We start from the raw sequence: 24,309 nt of genomic DNA on the forward strand, positions 1-24,309 counted from the left end.
TCTTAGATCTAACTTGTTATCTTTCAGGGATTGCAATGCTTCATCTGGGCCGCTGCACAGCTGTGGTGGATCAGACGTCCTTGGTAGTAGGTGCTGATTCAGCTTCATCAATTTTTGGCCTCTGTAGATTTCCCTTACTTTTCTGCAAGCTGGGTACTTGAGAGAAAGTTTGTTATATTTTATTCAACATGGTTAGGTATTTTGCAGTAGAAAAGTTTGCAGATTAATATGCAATATTTCCAGAAACTGAAGACAGTTTCATCTTTCATACAGCTCCCAGATTAATCTTTCTGGAACGTAGGCCTGTATAAAATTATGTATTAAACTATCATTTGTTTTGTAATTGCTAACAAAAAATATTTTTAAATTTACCTAGCTTTCTAAGTCCTCCACTATAATTCCCATATCTATGACTTTATTTTCTACTCATTTTTTGCAATAAGCAATTTTTTTGCATTTTTCACAAATGCCCGTTTCTTTGCTCAGTCTCATTCATTCATTGGGGATGCCCATCTCTTCATCTCTACATGATCCAATCTTACAGCTTTCAAAAGTCATCAACCCTTTTACAAAACTATCTCCCGATCTCTCAATAATATCCTCTCTCTTCAGAAACTTCCCCCCTTAGGAATTCATTTCTTTCCTTTTGTGGCACTACATTTTTATGAACACTTTATCTAATTGATATTTATTCTCTAAGCTTCTCATTGCTAGGGCCTTTTTATTATTCACCTTCGCATTCCCTAAATTACAGACCACAGTAAGTTTCACAAAGAGAAGATAATGACTTTCGAAGGTATAAGTAAATATGTTACAAAAAAGAATGTCTGCTACTTTAACAGCTTTATCTTGGCAAGCAAAAGACACCTATGAACTGAGAACACCTGTGTCAACATAAAGTAGATGAAATTGTAAAACACCTTGATCAATATGACTTCTTCTTTACTCTAGGGAACTTCTTCCTAGGAAAGATAAGAATATACACCAGCATATATCTTCATTATTCACTTTGGGAAATTCCTACAGATCAATTTATTGGAGACAGTACTCTTCACCTGGGCAAACAGCTTGCTTATCTAACAGTTTACTTGTCAACATTGGCTTCCTTGTTCTTGTTGTGTCCACTTATCTTAAATTATTATATCACAAATTTTGCCCACACAAACAGTTCCTTGCTTTGAAAGACCTGCCTTGAAATGATCTGAGCACAGATTTCAAAGCCCCATAACAATCCCAATTGGACTTTTCCCTTGTAAAACACCCCTAAGACCCTGTCAATGGTGTTCCTCCTCACTCCTAAATTAAGGCTGTCTGGTGATATTTTGGGGCTTAACATTGTGTGTTATTGCAAAATCAAATAAAAAACACATGACATTTCTCTCAAAACCTAGGATAATTTATTTCTCTCTCTCTCTCTCTTCTTTTCTTTATTATTCCCTTTCCCTTTCCCTTTCCTCTCCTCTCCTTGCTTTGCTTTACTTTTCTTTCACAAGGTCTTGCTCTGTCTCCCAGGCTGGAGTGCAGTGGAATGACACAACTCACTGCTACTTTGAACTCCTGGGCTTAAGCGATTCTCCCACCTCAGCCTCCCGAGTAGCTGGGACTACAGGCATGCACCACCATGCCCAGCTAATTTTGGTGTTTTTTGCAGAAACAGGGGTCTCATTATGTTGTCCAGGCTGGTCTTGAACTCCTGGCCTCAAGTGATCCTCTAGCCTTAGTCTTCTTTTTTTTTTTTTTATTTAAGTTCTAGGGTACATGTGTACAATGTGCAGGTTAGTTACATATGTATACATGTGCCATGTTGGTGTGCTGCACCCATTAACTTGTCATTTAACATTAGGTACATCTCCTAATGCTATCCCTCCCCCCTCCCCCCACCCCACAACAGGCCCCAGTGTGTGATGTTCCCCTTCCTGTGTCCATGTGTTCTCATTGTTCTATTCCCACGTATGAGTGAGAACATGCGGTGTTTGGTTTTTTGTCCTTGCGATAGTTTGCTGAGAACGATGGTTTCCAGCTTCATCCATGTCCCTACAAAGGACATGAACTCATCATTTTTTATGGCTGCATAGTATTCCATGGTGTATATGTGCCACATTTTCTTAATCCAATCTATAATTGTTGGACACTTGGGTTGGTTCCAAGTCTTTGCTATTGTGAATAGTGCCACAATAAATGTACGTGTGCATGTGTCTTTATAGCAGCATGATTTATAATCCTTTGGGTATATACCCAGTAATGGGATGGCTGGGTCAAATGGTATTTCTAGTTCTAGATCCCTGAGGAATTGCCACACTGACTTCCACGATGGTTGAACTAGATTACAGTCGTCCCACCAACAATGTAAAAGTGTTCCTATTTCTCCACATCCTCTCCAGCACCTGTTGTTTCCTGACTTTTTAATGATCACCATTCTAACTGGTGTGAGATGGTATCTCATTGTGGTTTTGATTTGCATTTCTCTGATGGCCAGTGATGATGAGCATTTTTTCATGTGTCTTTTGGCTGCATAAATGTCTTCTTTTGAGAAGTGTCTGTTCATATCCTTCGCCCATTTTTTGATGGGGTTGTTTTTTTCTTGTAAATTTGAGTTCATTGTAGATTCTGGATATTAGCCCTTTGTCAGATGAGTAGATTGCAAAAATTTTCTCCCATTTTGTAGGTTGCCTGTTCACTCTGATGGTAGTTTCTTTTGCTGTGCAGAAGCTGTTTAGTTTAATTAGATCCCATTTGTCAATTTTGGCTTTTGTTGCCATTGCTTTTGGTGTTTTAGACATGAAGTCCTTGCCCATGCCTATGTCCTGAATGGTATTGCCTAGGTTTTCTTCTAGGGTTTTTATGGATTTAGGTCTAACATGTAAGTCTTTAATCCATCTTGAATTAATTTTTGTATAAGGTGTCAGGAAGGGATCCAGTTTCAGCTTTCTACATATGGCTAGCCAGTTTTCCCAGCACCATTTATTAAATAGGGAATCCTTTCCCCATTGCTTGTTTTTGTCAGATTTGTCAAAGATCAGATGGTTGTAGATAGGTGGCATTATTTCTGAGGGCTCTGTTCTGTTCCATTGGTCTATATCTCTGTTTTGGTACCAGTACCATGCTGTTTTGGTTACTGTAGCCTTGTAGTATAGTTTGAAGTCAGGTAGCATGGTGCCTCCAGCTTTGTTCTTTTTGCTTAGGATTGACTTGGCAATGTGGGCTCGTTTTTGGTTCCATATGAACTTTAAAGTAGTTTTTTTCCAATTCTGTGAAGAGAGTCATTGGTAGCTTGATGGGGATGGCATTGAATCTATAAATTACCTTGGGCAGTATGGCCATTTTCACGATATTGATTCTTCCTACCCATGAGCATGGAATGTTCTTCCATTTGTTTGTATCCTCTTTTATTTCCTTGAGCAGTGGTTTGTAGTTCTCCTTGAAGAGATCTTTCACGTGCCTTCTAAGTTGGATTCCTAGGTATTTGATTCTCTTTGAAGCAATTGTGAATGGGAGTTCACTCATGATTTGGCTCTCTGTCTGTTATTGGTGTATAAGAATGCTTATGATTTTTGCACATTGATTTTGTATCCTGAGACTTTGCTGAAGTTGCTTATCAGCTTAAGGAGATTTTGGGCTGAGACAATGGGGTTTTCTAGATATACAATCATGCCATCTGCAAACAGGGACAATTTGACTTCCTCTTTTCCCAGTTGAATACCCATTTCCTTCTCCTGCCTGATTGCCCTGGCCAGAACTTCCAACACTATGTTGAATAGGAGTGGTGAGAGAGGGCATCTCTGTCTTGTGGTTTTCAAAGGGAATACTTCCAGTTTTTGCCCATTCAGTATGATATTGGCTGTGGGTTTGTCATAGATAGCTCTTATTATTTTGAGATACGTCCCATCAATACCTAATTTATTGAGAGTTTTTAGCATGAAGTGTTGTTGAATTTTGTCAAAGGCCTTTTCTGCATCTATTGAGATAATCATATGGTTTTTGTCATTGGTTCTGTTTATATGCTGGATTATGTTTATTGATTTGTGTATGTTGAACCAGGCTTGCATCCCAGGGATGAAGCCCACTTTATCATGGTGGATAAGCTTTTTGATGTGCTGCTGGATTCGGTTTGCCAGTATTTTATTGAGGGTTTTTGCATCGATGTTCATCAGGGATATTGGTCTAAAATTCTCTTTTTTTGTGGTGTCTCTGCCACAGCCTTAGTCTTTCAAAGTGCTAGGATTACAGGCATGAGCCACTGTGCCTGGCCTAGGATAATGACTTTCTTAAGTTGTCATTCTTGGTACTAATCTCAGTGCTTGGAAAATAGTAGATAAAAATTTTTTCTTGAAGGACCACATTTATTATAAGATTTTATGTAAAATTGCCATTTGCAAAAGACCTTTCACATAAAATTCAGCACTTTTTATTCTGCTGGATAACACCAATTTCTTTCTCACTCACTTAACTTATTAGAAGACTGTTGATTTGATTATTGTTTTTAGTTCAAAGAGTTACTGTTAAGTTGGAATATTTATTTTTGTCCATTTAAAGTTTGTTTGCACTGGAAATCTGGTTGAGGCAACATTGTGATTTTAATGTCTCTTGTGAAATATAGAGGAATCATTGTGCTCAAATTATGAAAGAAACAAAGCAGGGATTTCATTTCTATTAGGTTGCAACTCAGAGTTCTGAACTCAACAATGAAAAGGTTTTGGTAAATTGCAAAGCACTCTACAAATATAGTTTTTCTAATTCTAGAATAGGGCATAGTACCTGACACTTAAGAGGAATGCAATAACGTTTATTGAGCAAATGACAGCTCATAGTCTATGATTAGAGGGCTTTAAAAATGTCTCTGAATAATTTAACATCAGTTTACATTTTCACTGTAGTAAAATTGCTAATATCAGATCTTTTCTCAAAAACAAATGTCATCGAAAGGGAAGGAGAGAGAGCAGCCAGGAGTGTGGGCTATGTGACACATTTTATGGAGCTCAGAGTGGAAAAGGAGAGACTGGGCTGGCAGAGCTCCCACAGACTGTGGTGTACACGCTAGTCTACATGAATGGCACCCCAGGGTCATGCAGTGACTGATGTCACTGAAGCCGACTCCTTTGCGTTTCATAAGTGAGCTGGTACCTGCCCTGTCAACATGGAGCAATGGCTAAGAAAATTTATTCCCAGTGTGGATTTGCTGGGAGACTTGCAGAATTTTGTGGTAACTCAGGGTGAGCGAGCCTGCTCATTGAGCTTCTTCTGACTACCTGGCATGTCCCTGAAATTTGCAGAACCCTTAAGGGCTGGTGCCCTTTGGGTCATCATGCTGAAAGGAGCGTTGCAAAATGTAAAGACAAAGAGCCACTCCACACAGATTTCAGTTGGGAAGGCAAAGTGGCAAATAGACAATAGTTAGTCCATGTACAGAACAAAGTTAGAGCAGATGAACAGAGAAAGAAAGATCCAGTTTTCATGTGAATGCCTTCAGTTATAGAGAACAAAAGAAGAGAAATAGTGTTGTAAATTTTTTTTCCAAGTGGATTTTTTTTTCTGGGTATCTCTTGTCCTTGATTCTTAAGTTCTTTGTAAAGAGATGATTACAAATGAAATCTATCCTGGTGTGAATGTTTAAGGAGATTACTCAACCAACCAAACACATATTTCAAACACACACCGGTGCCTTCAACACTATCCTGCAGCACAATAACATCCGCCTTGTTTTAAGGAGGGAAAATTACATCATAGAAATAATGGGGCATCATCAGTTTTTTGAATCAGGAGAATAAAGGGCATGTCCCAAAAACAATATTTCTTTTTGGTCTGAAGAGGGAAACAGGGACTGACAAATACATGCCTAATATGAGCAGATTAATCTGCAGAAATGTATGAATGGTGCAGATGGTGGTGGACGTCTCAGCTCAAGAATCACCTGGGGCTCTGCAGGAAAAGCTGCCGAGCTCCTAGCTGCTTATCTGTGGGTGCAGGATAGGGTACTCTACCACCAGAAATGTTCATCTCCTTTAACACAAGTGGTGGCATATGGTTACATCTGGGGGACAGCTTCATCATAATATGGGTGACAAGTGACAGGAAGACACAGTTAACCGTCACTGACAAGGGTTCAATGAAGCAAAACAGCATGAAACCATTTGAGATATACTTTATTTTTCTCTGGAAGGTTTCCTCCCACCTTCTGTTCCCAAAGAATGCAATCACACCTGTCCTTGGATTATAATTCATTTGGAGAGACCTTCAGGAACACGGGGTGATATGCTATCACTGTCATTCTCTGGAGTGCATAGGACTTTACGGGAGTGAAGTCTACAGCAGTTCCCATTAATCACGCAAGCATCCTAAACTATTTCAGAGCTTCAGTGGAATTGTAAAGTCAAATTAATTTAGTTAAAAAATTTTTCTTTATCTTGCAGAAAAGCACCAAGTGTTAAACAAACTACATAGAGCTAAGAAAAGGAGAAGTGAGGTAGTTCTTGAGACAAATAATGGCCTGGAGAAGTGGGGTGGAAGGGTGAGGTGGTAGAAAGCATAAGAAGTAGAAGAATTGTATCTTGATCCCTTGGGACACTGGATTTGCACCTTGAACTTAGTGGTCCATTGTCACAATAATGAACACTTGTAGAACCTACCATGTGCTGGGTGAAGTTCTTATCCTAACTCCTTCAATTTTGTGTGGGAGAAGGAGAGTTTATTGTACCTGTTTCACGGGTGAAAAAAAACAGAGGCCTAGGGATCTACACATCTTGTTCAACATCACAGAGATACTAAGTAGCAAAATCAGCCTTTGAATTCTGGAGTCTGGATCTGAGGTCTGAGCTCTTACCCATAGGCTATGCTGCTGGATTGTGGCAATCAGGACCATGGGGCTCAGGATGGTGGGTGACATTTCCAGATCTGCATTCTAGTTGGGTGTGCTCTAGTCTTTAGGAGGGCCTGGGACTTGAATGATGCCGATTGCTAGTCCCCAGTTAATGCATGAGGCTTTCCTATGGCTCAACATTTACTGACTACATATGTGTCTGCTTGTTGTCATCTGCGTTCTGAACAAATGAAGATACACAAAGGGAGGCTTTCTGTTTTCTTCGCTTCTATTCCCCCAGCACCCGGCACAGTGCCCAGCTGCCAGTGAGCTCTCTCACAGTGTTTGTTGAAGGAATGAAGGGCATCAGTACCTATTGTTGATTGTTCAACTTCCCCAGTGAAGTGTTTTGTATTCTCAACGTCTAAAGAAGAAACTAATTTTGGAGCTACACTTTAAACTGATGCTTTTGAAGTTTCTTATTGACAGAACCCTAGGTTTCAAGCTCATTTTCGGCAGAAAGGACACAAAGAGAAAAGCATGAAGACAAAAAGCCCCACTCCTGATTTGACTGACATTCCCTGCTAAAAATGCTAACCAGCCAGCTGAGTAACTGGAGTCCGTGGTACAGTTCCTGAATGGGTTTGAAAAGGAGCGGACTGACCCTTGTAAATGAGTTTAACTTACTTTTTTTTCACATGGATGGAAACTGTCAGTTTTCTGTCATCTATGCTGCCTTGAGTAGCTCTTTATCTTCTGTGTCAGGCAGCTCCATTGTTTTTTTGCCCCTGATTTCATACAACATCAGGAAAGACTTCTCCCTTTCCTTAGAAACACACCACAGTGATGGAACAAAACCCAGGTCCTTCTTCCCTGCTTTACCTTTAGCTCATTGCCAAGGTCCTTGTCTTCTCTCTTTTTAAAAACCTTTTACTTTTTTTTTGAGAAATGGAAAGGCCGAGCCTGCTTTCCAACTGCTTTTGTCTATTGCCCAGGGCATAACTACTCTCAGGGTTCTTGGGAAAGTTTATCTGGTTGAAAAGGGCAATAACATATTCGGATTGTTGGGAAACCGCATGGGAACACCTCTATGAAGGCAAGGCATCTTCTGAAGCAGATCACCATTCCAGGGGCAGGAGTGGATATTAGGTAGGGTCCTTTGTACCCTCAGCTCTCCGTCCTTCTCTTGTTCCAGCCCAGCATGTAGCAGTGTGACTGACAGCTTCCTCTCCCCCAGGCTCAGACCTGACCCTGGAGAAGGTGCCAGAAGCCCAAGCCTGGAAACATTAGCTTCTAGTGCCAGAATCAAAGGTCAAAGCACATAGCTTTCTCGCTGTCCAGCTCCCAGTTTTGCTAAGGTGCCCACTTGGAAGGCACAAAGTACACCAGCGGCATTGCAAAGAGCAAAGGCATATTTCTTCATTCTTTCTCATCCCTTCTCCCACCCTTTAAAAAAATACTATTATCTGATTATGAACAAAGAAGCTTCTCTTTAATGCAACCTACAAGTCTCAAAAGTAAAGAGATCACACAATTTTAGACAAGAAAAAAAAATTGATGTTTTCAAGCACAAGGGCTAGTAATTACAGTAATTTTCTATTCCTTGGATCTCTGATTGCCAATATCTTCAGATGGCTTCAAATATCATTTTATAGCTTTAGATAGAGCTTCAGTGATGCTTTTGAACATTCTAGTAAGTATTGACAATTTATCTTTGAATGGATGACAGTGTTATAGTTTTATTTAAATGGGAGAAAACAAGAGTCATTTTACACGGGCTTTATAGAAAGAGATGAATATTCCAGGCAAACAGTTATGGGGAAATGTGCACAGGAGGGATGACTGTACCCACTGAGGAATAAAGTGCAAATAGCACCATTCCCTCAGAAGGACTCCCACATCAAGGTACAATGCAGGTATTTATCCTCTTTATAAACTTAGCAGAAAATAAGAGAAGGCATCACTGTTTAGGAAAATAATAGAGAAAAGAAAAGCAAACTCCAAATGCTATATGCTGCCTTCAGTCTCTTCAAGAACTTTGCTGTGACCTCCTGTAGAGATTGAGGGCAAGTATAGGTTGACAATTCTCAAGCGGACTTCTTTGGTTGACCTTATCCCATTCACCAGCCAATCAAGCTCCCCAATGCTTTCCCCTCAAGTTTCTCTGGTTGGTTGATCTGGTTAATAAACTCTCACTTTCTATGTTTTCACTAGTAGAAGTGCAACTCTAAAGCTGTATAAATGCACTGCAATTATTTTGTGATGAGTTGCTCCTTGGCCTTGGCAGTGACCTTTCCAGATAATATTTTTAAGTGACAGTGACAATTTTGAAGCTTATGCCATTTTCTTTGCTATTGCAAATTATTTTGGGGATCAAGATTGCTAACATTCCTGTGTATTAGTCTTGATTTCTTTTTTTTTTTTGCTACCTCTTCCATTTATATTTAAAGTCCTTGAATCCAAAAAACCTTCCTCTCATCCTACTAATGCACAGAGTGTTTTTGTTTTAACCTCCGAGTCGTACTTTCATGGCAGAATGATTTTTCAGTTTTAAATTCTAGTAATTTTCCACTTCAGACCTGTGTAGCAATCATGTTTTGACTTTTCTCGTTTTTCTCCCCTTCCCCTCCCATGACAATTCTTTCTTCTGTTTAGGTGCATTTGCATGATACCGGCATCCTTATTATTAAGAGTTCATCTGCTCCTGCTGCTTATTCTCCACCTGAAATTCTAATCCTCTGTTTGTGACAACATAATCATTTCCACAGCAACCAATTGTGAAGTCGCAAAGCAAGGATTAGACTTCAGGTGGGGAATAAGCAACAAGGGGCTGATGAACTCAGAAGAAATAAAAAGAACGCCATTTATATGCAAATCTGCTGAAAGGTGGCAAAGGGTACTGGGGAGGCACTGGGCAAAAAGGAAAGAATAATAAAGAGCATTATTTTAAATAGACTTTAAAAGACTTTTTTTTTCTTCTGGAAATTCAGTGGGCCTTTTTCTGCAGCTGCTAGTTGATTGGATCTGTTTATTTCTTTTTTTTTTTTATTCATTCATTTTTTCATTCACTTTTGGTTTCAGAGACCAGATTTGCCACACTATGCTGTTAAAAGAGGGATTTTTTTTTTGTTTTTTTGGTGTTAATATCCTAGTGAACACACTTTCTGAGGATAAGTGAAAAGAGGACCTGCTTAGTGAATGCTCCTATTTTGAAAGCAATTTTCAAGAAGAATTTTCTAACCTTTACCTTAAACATGGGACAGAACATAACAGTGACTACCTCAGCCTTCCTGTTTCAATTTAGGGTAGCAAGACACAAACAGAACCAAGAGACTTCATAAGCAGAAATTGTGAGAGAAACCACAATAAACTGACAAGATTCTAGGAATTTCAGAAGTAAAACAAGGGAGGAGAATATCTGGTTATGTTAATACCTCTTCATTCAATTCTAGTCATCTTTTGTTTTTGTTTTTTTAATAATGAGTAAGACTAATTTAGAGCTTTTATTTCCAAGTTTGTTTGAATTCAAAGCTTATACCTCATCACTGATTTCTTAAGTTTTGTAGAATGTTGGAGTAACAAGGGAACATGCAAATAATTTAGCCTAGAAGTTGTATCAAAGAAAAATTGCTCTGGACAGCGTTAAGCAGGCAAGGAAGACTTTATTCAAGTCTGTTGCAGTAGGGGAGGGAGATTGACCTTAACTCTGCCGAAACAAAAGGCAAGAAGGGTTTTAAGAGGTGAAGGGAACTAGTGGAAAAGTACTTGAGGACAATAGGGGGTTGGTTGATCAAAAAGATTAGGCTACCTGAACTTGCTAGTTGGTGCTTATTGACAACAAATTTAGAGCCTTATCCCACCACAGAGACTGGGAGATGGGGAAGCTATCTCCTTCAGTGATTACGTTTCAAAGGGATAATTCCCAGGTCCTTGAGAAAGATATTTCCAGGTTGCAAAACTGTCAAGAGACTTTGAGAATATTTTAAAGGAGCAGAGAAAGAACTTGCAATTCCAATTTTCTAAGGTAAATGCTCTAAGGAAAGGGAGATCAAGGCCTAGAATCAGGAAGAAGCCTTTCTAAAGTTCAGGGAAGCTGAAAGGAAACTTAAGTCTGCCTCATCAGTTGCTAGATATGCTGTAGGAGCTCCGGGTCCTTACAAAGATGTGGGTGCTGGGTGTTAATGTGCGTCCTTGTGAAGAGACCACAAAACAGGCTTTGTGTGAGCAATAAAGCTTATTAATCACCTGGGTGCAGATGGACTGAGTCCAAAAAAGGAGTCAGCAAAGGGAGATAGGGGTGGGGCAGTTTTATACGATTTGGGTAGGTAATAGAAAATTACAGTTAAAGGGGGTTGTTCTCTTGCAGGCAGGGGAAGGGGTCACAGGGTACTCTGTGGGGACCTCCTGAGATTCATTGTCCAGGAGAAGGAATATCACAAGGTCAATTGATCAATTAGGGTGGGGCAGGAACAAATCACAGTGGTGGAATGTCATCAGTTAATGCAGGAATTGGCTATTTTCACTTCTTCTGTGGTTCTTCAGTTGCTTCAGGCCATCTGGATGTATACATGCAGGTCACAGGGGATATGATGGCTTAGCTTGGGTTCAAAGGCCTGACACTGGGGACCAGGAAGCATAGTGCTAGCCAGCCAGTAAGCTGCTTCCAGCAGAACAGGTTTCCAATTATAACTGTTTTGCATACACAATTTCCTGTAAACTTTGTTTTAAAAGGAGTTTTCCTTCCAGAAAAAAAAAAAAGTTTGGAAACTGCCAGTTAGCTCCTTTTTTTTTTTTTTTTTTTTTTTTTTTTTTTTTTTTTTTGCAAGCAAATAAACTAAAGCTGAGAGCAGATAAAGCGAAGACAATGTTGAACTTTACTTGAGCCCTGTGATCATGGAAAACTGAAGGTTAAGAAATCTTAGCCTTTTGTGTTCAAGAACCTACTTCATGCAAGAAACCACCACTCCCCATGAGATTTAGATAAGACTCAAGATGCCTTCCATGTTTACCTATGACAAGGCTAGACACAAACCCTCTAGATTCCTTATTTACTTTATACATGATTGGCTGAACTGTTTTGTTCTTCTGATCCACTGGAGCAAATGTTTGCTAATTAATTTTTGGCAAATCTTCTCTCTTTCCCCCAGGTTCCTGAGTTTTCCCCAAGTGCGCATGGGCAGCCCCTCCTGCAGGGACCATATCAGGAGGAGGCTGAGTCTGGGGTAAAACATTCTCTGTTCTACTGTCAGCTTGATCCACTTTTCATCTGGTGTATTCCATTTCCTTTCACTGGTTCTTTTTAGCTTTGCTTCCTTCTCCTTATAAAAGAAAAGCTCTTTTCTGCCTAACCTTTGAGACACATGCAGATCACATGGTTGAGGCGTCCTCCTCATTGCAATAGTTTCCCTCCCACTATTGCAATAGTCCCTTACCTCTCTCAGTCATCCTGTTAAGATAAAATCTCTCCTTACTTAAATTTAGATTTGCTTTTTTTTTTTTTTTAATTTGACAATGACATGTACACATTCAAACTGACTTGCTAAAAGATTTGAATTCGTGGCCTCAAATCCAGTTTGGGGTTTCTTCACTCCCACGGTTTTATCTCTCTAAACTGAATGCAGTGTGGTTGTTACAAAGGAAAAGTCAAGCTTGACAAAAGAGAAAACAGGAAATGTGGTACTAAAGATGTCATAGGTTAGGTCCCCTCAGAAGCTGACTCAGACAAAGATTGATGTGCAAGTCATTTATTTGGGAGGTATTCAAGGGAGCACCAGGAAGGAAGTGGGGGAGTGTGACAGGGGAGCTATGGGAAGGAAGCCAGTCTAGGCTGCATTAGTGAGCAAGTTACACAGAAGAAACCAGGGATTCATGCTCCTGGAGATTGCTGGGGGACAGCGTGAACATGCCTCCACACAAAGGAAAGGAAGCTGATATTTATTTAACAATTCCTGTTGTTCAGGAACCCACTTAGTGCAAGAAACCACACTCCCATAGGACTTAGATAGACTCAAGATACCTCCTTTGTTTACCTATGACAAGGCTAGACACAACCCTTTGGGTTCCTTATATACTTCATAAATGATTGGCTGAACTGTTTGTCCCTGTGATCAATTGGATCATATTCATAATGGTTGAGAAGTGCTCTAAGGAATCTAACATCTTATGACTTCCCTGCCTGTGGACCTAACACATTTCTCATTTATTATTAACACATTATTTAACTTTAATACCTGTTTTGAATTGTGGTAAAATACACATAACATTTACCATCTTGACCTTTTTTTTTTTTTTGAGATGGAGTCTCGCTCTGTTGCCCAGGCTGGAGTGCAGTGGCGTGATCTCAGCTCACTGCAAGCTCCACCTCCCAGGTTCATGCCATTCTCCTGCCTCAGCCTCCCGAGTAGCTGGGACTACAGGCGCCCGCCACCACACCTGGCTAATTTTTTTTTGTATTTTTAGTAGAGATGGGGTTTTATGGTGTTAGCCAGGATGGTCTTGATATCCTCACCTCGTGATCTGCCCACCTCAGCATCTTGACCATTTTTATGGGTACAGTTAATAGTGTCAAGTACATTCATGCTACTGTGTAACCAATCTCCAGTACTTTTTCATCTTGTAAAATTTAACCTCCATACCCATTAAACAACAACTGCCCATTTTTGCCTATTCCCAGCTTATGGCAACAACCATTCTACTTCCTTTCTCTATGAATTTGACTACTCTGGATACTTCTTATAAGTGGAATTATATTCTATTAGTCTTTTTGTGACTGGCTTACCCTACAGGGCAGTGGTCTCTTCTCTGGCCCAGGGTGGGTCCAGAAAAGCTGACCAAGATCTCAGGTCTGGATTCAAGAATGCCCCCCACACCCACCCCTCAGTGCCTGCTTGGTACTCTACCCACTGTGGCCAAGATGGTACCTAAGGTACAAGATAGAATCTCTTTCACTTTTCCCCCTGCTTTTCTACAACAGAAGGGGACTTTCACTGTAGCCACCACAGCTGTGAATGTACTGGGTAACACCTGAAGCTAGCATGTTTCAGAGTCCAAGGTCCACAGCATAGTCCCTCAGTATCACTGTTGGGTTATTCATGTCCCAGGGACTCTTAAGTCAGCAGGTGATGAATCCTGCCAGGCATCCACTGTGATGGGGCATCCTATCAGAATTCAATGCAATGTACACGAGTCACTGTGCTCTCCCTCTCCCAAGCACACAGATTTCTCAGTGCTATGTAGCTGCTGTCAGTGAGTAGGGAAGGGGTTGCATAAGCACACCCTTAGCCACCCTGACTGGTGTCTCAGTAGGTCGTGTCTCTACCCCTCAACAGTCCACTGGCTCTGTGCCCAACTCCGCACTAGGACTTCCCTAAGAATTGCAGTCCTTGTGGCCTAGACAAGAGTGTCCCTCTGGCTAGAATTGGTCCAAATGATCCCTCATTGGGTGAACGTCAGCCGAGTATAGCAAGGTTCTGCTTTCCATTGTGACAGGGAAGCATCCTACCCTCCTCAATGTCTCTTTAAGTGACAGGAATTTAAAACCATGTACTGTGATTGCTTACCTGGTTTTTGGTTCTTGGGATGGTACTTTTGGTGTGGAGTTAGTTGTTAGAATGTGGTGTCCCTGTGGTGGGACGCGGGGGGGACAAACAATAGTATGGGCTTCTATTTAGCCATTTTGCTCCACACCCCCTTTGTGAGATTTTAACACACTTATTGAGACTTGTGTTATGGCCTAGTATGTGTCTTTTTCCTAGAGAATGTCCCATGCCCACTTACAAAAATTGTGTGTTGGATGGAGTGTGTCACAGGCATCCCTTAGGTCTAAGTGGTCCATAGTGCTGTTCAGGAGTTCTCTTTCCTTGTGGATGCATGCAGATATAAATAGAGCATTGACAGTATATGCCAGAGCAGGCAATATGGTGAAGTCAGAATATGGAGACAGTTTCATAATATCCTTTGTGTTTTAGAGACAGTAATTGAAAATTTTTTATAAAACAGCCACTCATAGTCATTATTTTCCTTACCTCTGCCTCTAACTATTAGACTTCCATATATCAAGATATTAAGAAAAAAATCCTGAGTGTAACAAACATCATAAAACCATAAAATCAGCATTATATATTATTTCTATTTATATCTCTTAAACACTCAAAGCATTTTTTCTATATTTTTTAGGCTTAGAGATATTTGTGACTTCATGTGAGAGTGCTGTTCTGGTATCATTTTCTATAGAGAAAATGGAAAGGTCCTTAAGATTTTTTTTGTAGAATAATTGATATTTTAAAAACATTTTATTTTTGATAGCATGAAAAAGTTTTAGTTTCACACTGGTATTGACATATAAATTTTTAGAATTGATATTACATTAGGAAAATATCTATCGTGTTTTTTCAGATATAAGCAGGAAGATTTCAAGGCATTTCAGGCTCTCTTGTTCAAGGACCAATTTTAAATAAGTTGAAATGATGAGACTCCAGGACATTCTGATTGTAGGGCATGTGACGAGTTCTATTGTGGGTGCCGCACATCAGGTCATGATGCCAGCAGAGTCTACACAGGTAGCTGTGTTCTTGGAAGTTTTTCCTATTATCTTGAAGCAACTAGCAATCATCTAACCATGAACAAAAGTGGCTGCAAACCATATGAAAATATTGCATATATTCCAAAATAAAAAATCCAGAACTCAATAATCTCATAGTAGATTCCAAAAATTCCTGTGGCTATTACCAGTTTACTCAACATGAGGAAATGTGTGACAGAGATGAAATTAGTGTGGGAAGAGGCATTGGTATAAACTGATGACTTTGGCAGATTAGCAAATGACCACGTAAATTCATCATTTGTGCTTTCCTCTGGGGGGCTTTGTTAGGTAAACATGTAGGTGAGGGGCTTCAGAGCTTAAGCTCCATGAGCTACATGTAAATCTCCTCTTACATTATCTTGACTAATCCAATCCATAAATTTTTATCTAGAATGTCTCAAATTTATTTTCTAAATAAACTTACAACCTATCACCTACTGCCCCAGATCCCAGCTGTTTATAAATCCTTGGCTTTGCTTCTCTATTCTGGCAGTTCTCTTAAATTTGGATATGTGCACCTAACCTGGAGGTAGGAAAACACAATCACTGTCCCTAAACTAGTTAACTGTGTGAAATTTGACAAGTTACCAATAGTTTCTAAGTTGGTGATCTGGTTTGGCTGTCCCCCCACCCAAATCTCATCTTGAATTGTAGCTCCCATAATTCCCATGTGTTGTGGGAGGGACCTGGTGAGAGATAATTGAATCATGGGGGGCAGTTTCCCCCATACTGTTCTTATAATAGTGAATAAGTCTCACGAGATTTGATGGTTTTATAAGGGGAAACCACTTTCCCTTGGCTCTCATTCTCTTGTCCGCCACCATAGAAGACATGTCTTCCACCATGATTGTGAGGCCTCCCCAGCCACATGGAATTTTGAGGCAATTAAACTTCTTTTTATTTAAAAATTGCACAATCTCAGGTATGTCTTTATCGGCAGTGTGGAAACAGACTAATACAGTAAATTGGTACTGGGTAGTGAGGTGCTGCTGTAAAGAAACCCAAAAATGTGAAAGCAACTTTGGAACTGGGTAACAGGCAGAAGTTGGAACAATTTGTAGGTCTCAGAAAAAGACAGAAAAATGTGAGAAAGCTTGGAACTTCCTAGAGACTTGCTGAATGGGTTTAACCAAAATATTGATAATGATATGGACAATGAAATCCTGGCTGAGGTGGTCTCAGATGGAGATGAGAAACTTGTTGGGAACTGGAGTAAAGGTGACTCTTGCTATGTTTTAGCAAAGAGACTGGTGGCATTTTGCCCCTGCCTTAGAGATTTGTGAAACTTTGAACTTGAAGGAGATAATTTAAGGTATTTGGCAGAAGAACTACTGAGAAGCAAAGCACTCAAGATGTGACATGGGTGCTGTTAAAAGCCTTCAGTTTTAAAAGGGAAATAGAACATAAAAGTTCAGAAAATTCATAGCCTGACAATGTGATAGAAAAGAAAAACCCATTTTCTGAGGAAAATTCAAGCTGCCTACAGAAATTTGCATAAGTAACAAGGAGCCAAATGGTAATTGCCAAGACAATGGGGAAAATGTCTCCAAGGCATGTCAGAGACCTTTGAGGCAGCCCCTCCCATCACAGGCCCAGAGGCCTAGGAGGAAAAAGTGGTTTTGTGGGCTGGGCCTGGGGCCTCCCTGCTCTGTGCAGCCTAAAGACTTGGTGCCCTGTGTCCCAGCTGCTCTAGCCATGGGTAAAAGGTGGCCAAGGTACAGCTCGGGCCATGACTTCAGAAGGTACAAGCCTCAGGCCTTGGCAGCTCCCACATGGTATTGAGCCTACTGGTACACAGAAGTCAAGAATTGAGGTTTGAGAACTTCTGCCTAGATTTCAGAGGATGTATGGAAATGCCTGGATGTCTAGGCAGAGGTTTGCTGCAGGTGGGTGGGGAGAGGGCATCATAGAGAACCTCTGCTAGGGGCAGTGTGGAAGGGAAATGTTGGGTGTTGGGTTAGAACTCTCACATAGACTCCTTACTGGGGCACTACCTAGTGCAGCTGGGAGAAGAGGGCCACTGTCCTCCAGACCCCAGAATGGTAGATCCACCGACAGCTTGTACTGTGTGCTTGGAAAAGCTTTAAGATTTAACTGCCCCACTGGACTTGCATGGGGCCTTTACCTCCTTTGTTTTGGCCAATTTCTCCTATTTGGAATGGGTATATGTATCTAATGCCTGTAACCCCATCGTATCTAGGAAGTAACTAACTTGCTTTTGTTTTACAGGTTCATAGACAGAAGGGACTTGTCTCAAATGAGACTTTGGAATGTGGACTTTTGAGTTAATGCTGAAATGAGTTAAGACTTTAGGGGACTGTTGGGGTGGCATGATAGGTTTTGAAATGTGAGGACATATTTCAAATGTGAGAATATTTGGGAGGGGCCAGTAGTGGAGTGATATCATTTGGCTGTGTCTCCACCCAAATCTCATCTTGAATTGTAGCTCCCATAATTCCCATGTGTTGTGGGAGAGACCTGGTGGAAGATAATTGAATGACGGGGGTGGTTTCCCCCATATGGTTCTTGTGGTAGTGTATAAGTCTCACAAGATCTGATGGATTTATAAGGGGAAACTCCTTTTGCTTGGCTCTCATTCTCTCTTGTCTGCCACCATGTAAGATGTGTCTTTTGTCTTCTGCCATGATTGTGAGGCCTCCCCAGCCACATGGAACTGTAAGTCCATTAATCCTCTTTTTCTTTATAAATTACCCAGTCTCACACATGCCTTTATCAGCAGCATGAAAACAGATTAATACAGGTGGGAACTTTTTATTATGAATTTATTCATTCTCAAATTCTAACGTAGTAGCTGTCACACAGTAGGCACTCAGGACATTATATAATTATGTAATGAGCACTTCCTAATATTCTTGGTGATGGGGAATTTGGCACAAAGGGAGACAGTGTCCTTGTCCTCCTGAAGCTTACCTGACATCATGGGAGGCAGACAGTAGCTCAATATGTGATTTAACAAATATTAAAATAATTAGTAAATGTTAGATAATTACAGCTGTATTACAAAAGAAAACAAGAGAAAAGTGGTGAAGAGTGAAGGATGGAGGCAGATAAAAAATCTGTCTTATTGAAACAAACTCAAGTCTAAAACTTTGGGGGTCACTTATAAAATGGAATGTTCAGCCTAAATGAACTCAGAGGTCCTTCCTTGCAATATTATTTCCTGATTCTGTGAAGTAGTGGGGGAAATAGAATTTGTGCTTCTGGAAGATTCTTAGTCATTTTCTTTTAACTAGGATAGCTTACCTTATTTTTATGTGAAAAATAATAAGTGTATATATTTAAGGGGTACAATGAGATGTTTCGATATATGTATACATTGTGGAATAATTATATCAGCTACTTATCCATCACTTCATGCTCATCTTTTTTTGTCATGAAAACATTTAAAATCTACCTTTTTAGCAATTCTGAAATATATAATACATTAATATTAACTGTAGTCACCATGCTGTATAACAGATCTCTGAAACTTATTCGTCTTGTCTAACTAAACTTTGTACCCTTTGATCAACATCTTCCTATTCCCTGCTTCCCCTTCTTCCAGCCTCTGATAATCACCATTCCACTTTCTACTTCTTTAAGTTGGACTTTTAGATTCCCCACATATAAGTGAGACCATAAAGTATTTGTCTTTCTCTGCCAGGCTTGTATCTCAGTAATTTTTAATCATTACCTTCAGCCAGAAGGCTGGTACATGGGCCTTGGAAGTATTCTTAATTTTCATGAGTCAAAAGGAAGGAAAGGTAGCAAATACATATCAATGACTTAATTCTAATCATCTTCTGTCCTATATCTGCCCACTTCTCTTTAAAAAGCACATAGCAGAAAAAGTAAAGAGGAACAGGGGAAATAGGACAAAATGTACTATTTCTATTGACACTCCCAATAGTGGTAGCTTCCCCAAAGGTAAAAGGAAAAAAAAAAAGAGTCAGGACTTAGACTAAAATCAGCATGCACAACATATCAAGAATTCCTGAAATTGAATTTTAAAAATCTTACAGAAAAGTAGGTAAAGGATATAATAAGGAATTGAAAAGAAATCCAGGGCTGGGCGTGGTGGCTCACGCCTGTAATCCTAGCACTTTGGGAGGCCGAGGCAGGCACATCACCTGTGGTCAGGAGTTCGAGACCAGCCTGACCAATATGGAGAAACCCTGTCTCTACTAAAAATACAAAATTAGCTGGGCATGGTGGCACATGCCTGTAATCCCAGCTACTCAGGAGGCTGAGGCAAGAGAATCACTTGACCCGGGAGGGTAGTGGTGGTGGTGAGCTGAGATCGGGCCATTGCACTCCAGCCTAGGCAACAAGAGTGAAACTCCATCTGAAAAAAAAAAAAAAATCCAAATCAGTTAATTATAAAATGCCAAACATCGTTACAAATCAGTGAAGTGATCATTACAAATACAATGAACTACTAGATCATAAGTGTAAAAGTGAAAAACTTAGAAGAAACCTGACAATCATACACATGATTGAAGAAGAAATCAAACACTGCTGGGAGCAGGGAGATTTACACAACTGCTTTAAATAATTCTCTAGTAGTCGGAACCTGTAGTCATGCATAATTTATGGTAACACCTTCTTTTCTAGGACTATAACCCAGAGAAATTCTCACATACTATACACATGGAAACATGGATACAGAATTTTTAATATGACAGAAATCTGAAGTTACTAAAATCTCCAGCAACAAGAGAATGGGAATACTAAATTTGTGTATTCACGCTACAAAATCTTATAGCGTTTAATATGAGCTATGTGGAAAAATTTAAAAAAGCATATCTAACGCTAAGAAAAGAAAAAAAAATCCATCAAGTTGCGAGAGAATACTTATAAAATCAAACAATTTATACTAGGTTTTAAACCTTATATAAGGCTTAAATATGTATGTTTATGTTTATATACACACAAAACAGGAAAACAAAGATACTAGCCAAATTTAGGAACCAGATCACCTCTAGAAGGGTAAGGAAGTGGAGTGAAATCTGGTAATGTATGGGAATACTTTCTTTCCTAGGAATATAACCCAGAGAAATTCTCACATACTATATACATGGAAAGATGCGTAAAGAATTGTTAGTATAACAAATCTGAAGTTATTAAAATCTCCAGCAACAAGAGAATGGGAATACTAAATTTGTATATTTTGTATTTACACATTACTGGGCTTCATGTATATCTGACATGCATTATTTCCTTACAAAAGAGGAAAAAAGTATTAAAAATGTTGATTTAATAAAGCTTGATTTTAAGCACTTGGGTGCTTATTTTGTCTATATTTTCTGTATGCTTGGAATACTTAATAATGAAAAATAGAATGCTGTAAGAAAAGAGTACATTTATCCTCATTGATTTGGCACTCACTGCTGCTGTGAGAGCCTTCCAGAAGCCCTTCTGTGTTATATTTGTATAAAGTATGGTGTGAAGTACTAACTCAGGGCAGGAATTTTCTATAGTAGACAGTAGAGCCACACACTTACCTCTACTTGAAATATATTATTGTTGTAGAGTTTTATTTGTAAAGCAATTAAAAGTTTTTGTTTTCTTAATGCTCAAATTCTTCTGGGGCCACAAAACAGCTAACTCGATTGAAGGTAAAACATCTGCAGCCTTAAGATCAGATCCAAGGCCAAAGGAGGGGTTGGAGGCCGCTCATGTAAGAAATCTGGGGATAAAAGTCAAGGGATTTTAGCCCGAATCAGCAACAATAACAGTGTCGTTTTGAAAATAGAGAAGACTTGATCTTATTTTTAGGCAAAAATAACATCAATTCCAAGAAAAGCTCCATCTGTCAGAAGTATGTTTATTAATGCATTAACAAAAAAAATGCTTGGAAAATATTCTTGCCAATAAAAATTTAAATTAAAATATTTACAGAAAAATAAGTGAGAATATGTTTTATTTTTGAAGGAGACAAAGTTCCGTAAGAAAGAGAAACAATTTGTTCACTCTACTTACTTTGCATGCTAATAAATATTGAATTACATAAGTAAATTCCAGTAAAAATAACATAAATCCAAACCTAACATTGTCATTGAAATCAATTTGAGTCAAATATCTGCTTGGACAGCTGGCATATAACAGAATAAACATTTACTTCGAAGTGTCACAAGCACATTGGTTTTTATTTAGTTAACTCCTCAATGAGTGATTCAGAAATAAAGGTCCCTTGTGTGGGCCAGCGAGGAAATGGTATGGCACCATGGGGACAGCTGAGGGCACTCTGGGCAGCAATAAAGGCAATTGCAGATGAGAGGATGCAGATAGAAAACCCAATCCATATTTTTATGGAAAATAAGTCCCTCAGAAAACAATACTATTTTTGCTTTTGTTATTTTAGCATCTTGTAGAAGATGTGTATGTATAACTGTGGTCAATAATAACCACCTTAGTTTCACAGTATTGATGGCCACATAATAATGTATACATGGCTGGAAAAGGAAAACATTTGGTATGACAACGAGGCTTTTCTCTAAACAATGACAAATCACTGATGTGGTTTTTAAAAATCTTAATTGGGAAATTATTTGCCTAAATGGAACCATTACTTTAGCACAATATATGCAACCATAGAAGAAATAAAAGACCAAAAGGAAAATGGTCTCCTAAACTCAGAGTATCAGGGAGGAAGCAATCACTTATTTTACACCCAGCATGTGTGAGGAAATGAACCAGTTGCTTTATAGGCAGCATCACATTTACTCTTTATGGCAACTATATAAGATGTGTGCTATTTTCCGTATTTAAAAGTTGAAAAAACTGGAGTGATATCTAATATGCTGCTTAACATCATGTAGTTTGCAAGTAATGGAGCTGTGGAACTGAGAGAGGAAGTCAGGACTTAAACCTAAAGCCCATTGTATTAGTCAAGGTTCTCTAGAGGGACAGAACTAATAGGATACATACAGATAGGAGAGGACTGGCAATTGAGTTAATAATCATACCTATGTGATGAAACCCTATACATATAGGGTTAACTTACACAATCGCAAGGTCCCACAATAGGCTGTCTGCAAGATGAGAAGCAAGGAGAGCCAGTTTGAGTCCCAAAATTGAAGACCTTGGATTTCGATGTTTGAGGGCAGGAAGCATCAAGCACGGGAGAAAGATGTAGGCTGGGAGGCTAGGCCAGTCTGGTCTTTTCACAATTTTCCTGCCTGCTTTAAATTCTAGCCATGCTGGCAGCTGATTAGATGGTGCCCACCCAGATTAAGGGTGGGTCTGCCTTTCCCAGCCCACTGACTCCAATGTTAATCTCCTTTGGCAACAACCTCACAGACACACCCAGGATCTATACTTTGCATCCTTCAATCCAATCAAGTTGACACTTAGTCCCTGTTCTCACACCTATGGTCCCTGTTCTCTTCTCTATCTTACTGCTTTTGGTTTTTACTTTGTATAATGTTCAGAATGTATGTGCCTTTAAAAAAACTTTGGTCATAACTTTTAATTACAGATATGTGGTATTCTCATTGTCATTATTTTTTAAAAGGCTATTTTTAAAAAAAAAACAACTCAGCATACTCTTAGTCAACAATGGCATTAACTAGCTTTGTTATCTTACATGTTTATAAATAATGATTCATATGTATTTCCTGGATAATGCTTGATAAGCATTGTTTTAAGCTCTTTACATGTATTCTGTGTATTATTTGCAATAACCTTTCAGGTAAATGCTCTTATTTTCTCATTATACAGATAAGAAATTGAGGCTCAGTGTTGGCAGGTAACATGTTCAAGATCTTGAAACTAGCAGGTGGCAGAGCTGATGTTCGTCTGTCTCCATGTGCTCAGAGTATGTATGGCTTGTTTAAATTGCATTGATTTTCACAGTTTTTGTAACTAACAAAGTGGAATATATTTTTATGTTTAAAAAAAACCTGTTGACCATTTATCATTCCCCCTTAATAACTTGCTTGTTGATATCTGCATCCTTTTTTTTCTGTGTAAAAAATGGCCCCATATCTCAGCAGCTTAAAACCACAGGCTTTTCTTATTGCTCATGAATCTGTGGGTTGGCTGGGGTTGAGTGTGTCTAGGCTGGACCTGGTTGTGTGCTTTGTTTTGGACCATGGCTATGGAACACTCCTGCTTCCCTCTGCAGGATGGTGGGTTGGTTGGCACTGGGTCCAGTAAATCTGTCTCATGTGTCTCATCGTCCTTGGCCTGGGGAACTGGATAGATGAGAAATAAGAAGTATTTTTTTATATTGGTCTCTTCCCCCAGATCCTGGCACAGAGCTTCTAAAGCCCTTGTAATTTCCTGGGCTATAGAGATGGAAGGAGAATCTTTTCTTCTAATATTTGGTCTTTGATCCCAATTCCTGACACAGAACCACTAAATCCCTTGGTATTTCCTGTGTGATGTGAATGTCTTATGTTCTAATGACGTGACTCTTGGTGGGCTTCTGGATGGGAGCTGGTTGCCAGAAAGACCAAGCCAAGACTGGAGGCTTAGAACTTTCAGCCCCAGCCCCCATTCTCTAGAGACAGGAGAGGACTGGCAACTGAGTTAATAATCATATCTATGTGATGAAACGCCATAAAAATCTCAAAGGTACAAGGTTCAGAGCACATCCATGTGGCAAATACATCCATATGCCGGGAGGGTGATGCACCCCAATTCCATGGAGACAGAAGCTCCTGCACTCAGGACCCTTCCAGACCTCACCCTAACATATCTGTTTATCTGAATGTTTATCCATGTCTTAGAACGTTTATGTTACTGTAAAGGAATACATGAGCTGGATAATGTATAAAGAAAAGAGGTTTATTTGGCTTACAGTTCTGTAGGCTGTACAAAAAACACGGCCTTAATATTTGCTTCTGATGAGGGCCTCAAGAAGCTTCCATTCGTGGTTAAAGGCGAAGCAGAGCCGGCGTGTGCAGAGGTCACATGGCAGAAGAGAGAG

The 24,309-nt window shown here is 39.6% G+C and overlaps 1 long non-coding RNA gene across 1 annotated transcript in view; it reads left to right on the plus strand.

Moving 5' to 3' along the window:
- LOC134760359 (uncharacterized) overlaps positions 1–24,309 on the plus strand; it is a 335,124-nt gene that overhangs the window by 177,717 nt on the left and 133,098 nt on the right. The window contains exon 4 of the long non-coding RNA XR_010137687.1: positions 23,097–23,193. This is a non-coding gene — a long non-coding RNA (uncharacterized LOC134760359). The remainder of the gene's footprint in view (positions 1–23,096; positions 23,194–24,309) is intronic.

This window comes from Pongo abelii, chromosome 17, assembly GCF_028885655.2.
Source record: "Pongo abelii isolate AG06213 chromosome 17, NHGRI_mPonAbe1-v2.0_pri, whole genome shotgun sequence".
Taxonomy (NCBI): domain Eukaryota; kingdom Metazoa; phylum Chordata; class Mammalia; order Primates; family Hominidae; genus Pongo; species Pongo abelii.